The sequence below is a fragment of the Anopheles coustani genome, assembly GCF_943734705.1.
Source record: "Anopheles coustani chromosome X unlocalized genomic scaffold, idAnoCousDA_361_x.2 X_unloc_79, whole genome shotgun sequence".
Classification (NCBI taxonomy): Eukaryota; Metazoa; Arthropoda; class Insecta; order Diptera; family Culicidae; genus Anopheles; species Anopheles coustani.
Genome location: NW_026525191.1, coordinates 80,001 through 83,842, shown reverse-complemented (window position 1 = coordinate 83,842; position 3,842 = coordinate 80,001).

Here is a 3,842-nt window from a genome sequence, read left to right as displayed (position 1 = left end):
CGACTTCGAGTCGAGCTAGCGGCTAGGCTCAATATAATGAAATGCGTGTCTTGATGCGGGCTACTGACGGTCTGAACAATGTAGCTCGCTAGCTCGTCTCTAAACTTGTGTTTTGGTCGAATATTGGGTGTTCATGTACCACTTCGGGTAACATGGACTTTGGTGCAACTTTACCACTTGTGCACTTAATAACTTCCCGGTCATTCAAGTCTTTGCCTTCATACTTTCAGGGTAGTTAGGTCTCGTCGAGACCTTTCCATACATATGCCAAACTCATCGATCGGACATCTATAGCCCGAGTTATTCGCGGTACACCGTACCTTACCCTGTTTTTTCCTCAATTGGGTACAAACCTTGGAACACCCATATCGCCCCTTTAGAGACTAGCTGGCACGTTGGCCTCATATAATGATAAGTGCACCTCAACTAGGGCTACTGACGGTCAGAACATTTCAACTTGCTAGCTCGGGCCCACACTTGTGTTTTTCTCGAATATATGGTTCAAGTGTGCCACTTTGGGCACTTTTGGACATTTTGTCCCCACACAACTTTCTTGCCTTGGTAGATAGGGTCTTGTGATCTTGGGCAAAAAGATGCACCAAGATATAGTCTAACTTTCGTTCTTGTACCGCAAAGCGCTATCTCAAACACCCGAGGAGATAGAAAGTGATTATGTTCGGTATATCGGTCTTCCATGGCCTACTATGGTAAGCCCCTGCAGGTATGCAACCGAAGGTGCTTGGTACATGTATTTGGTGCAATATCGGTGCAAAGTAGGTGTTTCCTTGATCGGGCTATAACTTTCTTGGTTGATGTTGGATTGCTTTGCGGTCTTCGGGGGATAGTTAGGGAACATGTTGGCCAACATTTCCTTATTCCTCAGCCTGGCCGTACCTCTAACCGTCTAGGCGGTATACATGCTCTAAGTTGGAACTTGTGTTCCTTTGGGTAACTTCTCTGACTTTGACGCTTAATAACTTTCGTTCATATGCAGTCTAAGCTCTGCAACTCTCAGGAAAGCTAGTACTACTCATTTCCTTTCCATATCAGTCTTTGGCTTGTCGATCCGATGTCTACAGCCTTACTTATTCACGTTCCCTGTGAAGGTAGGTTTTTGCCCATTTTCCAGTTCATGTGGTAACATTCCCAGACTTTGCCGGCTTTCTCTTCATGTGGTAACTTGCTTGCTCATGTGGTAACTTGGAAGTGTATTTCTGACAGACCCAATCTGGGACTTAGCCGATTTTTCTCTGCATATTATATGGATCCATCACTAGGCCATCTTGCTTGCTCATGTGATAACTTGGAAGTGTATTTCTGACAGACCCAATCTGGGACTTAGCCGATTTTTCTCTTCATATCATATGGATCCATCACTAGGCCATCTTGCTTGCTTGTGTGGTAACTTGATAGTGTATGTCTGACAGACCCAATCTGGGACTTAGCCGATTTTTCTCTTCATATCATATGGATCCATCACTAGGCCATCTTGCTTGCTTGTGTGGTAACTTGGAAGTGTATTTCTGACAGACCCAATCTGGGACTTAGCCGATTTTTCTCTTCATATCATATGGATCCATCACTAGGCCATCTTGCTTGCTTGTGTGGTAACTTGGAAGTGTATTTCTGACAGACCCAAACTGGGACTTAGCCGATTTTTCTCTTCATATTATATGGATCCTGGACTTAGCCGATTTTTCTCTTCATATCATATGGATCCATCACTAGGCCATCTTGCTTGCTTGTGTGGTAACTTGGAAGTGTATTTCTGACAGACCCAATCTGGGACTTAGCCGATTTTTCTCTTCATATTATATGGATCCTGGACTTAGCCGATTTTTCTCTTCATATCATATGGATCCATCATTAGGCCATCTTGCTTGCTTGTGTGGTAACTTGGAAGTGTATTTCTGACAGACCCAAACTGGGACTTAGCCGATTTTTCTCTTCATATTATATGGATCCTGGACTTAGCCGATTTTTCTCTTCATATCATATGGATCCATCACTAGGCCATCTTGCTTGCTTGTGTGGTAACTTGGAAGTGTATTTCTGACAGACCCAATCTGGGACTTAGCCGATTTTTCTCTTCATATTATATGGATCCTGGACTTAGCCGATTTTTCTCTTCATATCATATGGATCCATCATTAGGCCATCTTGCTTGCTTGTGTGGTAACTTGATAGTGTATTTCCGACAGACCCAATCTCGGACTTAGCCGATTTTTCTCTTCATATTATATGGTTCCATCACTAGGCCATCTTGCTTGCTTGTGTGGTATCTTGAAAGTGTATGTCTGACAGACCCAATCTCGGACTTAGCCGATTTTTCTCTTCATATAATATGGATCCTGGACTTAGCCTGTTATTAGGTTATTATATATGGATCCTGGACTTAGCCGATTATTAGGTTATTATATATGGATCCTGGACTTAGCCGATTTTTCTCTTCATATAATATGGATCCGGGACTTAGCCGATTATTAGGTTATTATATATGGATCCTGGACTTAGCCGATATTTCTCTTCATATAATATGGATCCGGGACTTAGCCAATTTTTCTCTTCATATAATATGGATCCGGGACTTAGCCGATTTTTCTCTTCATATAATATGGATCCGGGACTTAGCCAATTTTTCTCTTCATGTGGTAACGTATGCCAATCGCTCACAAGTCATGGGATAAGGGTACTTGTGTTCTTCCATCTTCTAAGTCCCGCACGGGGACATCGTGATCGCCCCAAGTCCGGAATAGCGCAAAGTCAAGAACCACGGAGGCCGTGGAGGACCTGTTAGTGGCGGCCTCACTGACAGCACTAATCCGGACTTAGAAAATATATCTTTCTAATCGAACACCACACACGCAACACCACCATACCACCATCTCCTTGCAAGTACCTAAGTACCCGCAACTCCATGGTGAAGGCAATGTCACTCCATCACCAACCTCTTTGCACTGCAAGCACTTGCGTACCCACAACACTCCGAAGAAGGCAACGGCGCGCGATGCTCGACTCCACACACCACACCACACCACACCACCGATGGCCAGCCAGCCAGCCAGCCCAACTAAGGGCTAACCCACCAACCAACCACCAATGGCCTAGGCCAGCCGGATCCCACCTTCAAGTCCAAGCACAGCCAAGTGCAAGTACCGCCAAGTGTTCACCAACCAACCATCACACCAGGTCAGCCGGCCAGTACCCACCTTCAAGTGCCATTACCCTCGGGTGCAAGCCCAATCAAGTGTTAACCAACCAACCCGGCCAAGGCAGCCAACAGGCCGGCACCCTACAGCACCGACCCGCCATCACCACCTCAACCGTTGACCATGCAAGTGGCCTCGGACAACAGGTGACACCCGAAGTACATCCGAAGAACGTATATCAAGTGTTTGCTCACCAAGTCCTCAACCAACCCCAAGTACCCGGAGGTACCCAGAGTGTTGGATCCGCCAACCCGTCCCGGCACTCCAAGTCCTTGCGAACCCAAAGTGTTTGCCCGGTAGGGCCATTGTATCACAACGCTTGCGACCATGCAAGTGGCCTCGAACAAGGTGACAGGGGTATCTTCACCAAGTTCTCAACCAACCCCAAGTACCCGGAGGTACCCAGAGTGTTGGGTCCGCCAACCACTACCAGCACTCCAAGTCCTCGCGAACATAAAGTGTTTGCCCGGTAGGGCCATTAGACCACAACGCTTGCTAACCATGCAAGTGGTCTCGGACAACAGGTGACACCCGAAGTACATCCGGAGAGTGTACAACAAGTGTTTGTTCACCAAGTCCTCAACCAACCCCAAGTACCCGGAGGTACCCAGAGTGTTGGGTCCGCCAACCACT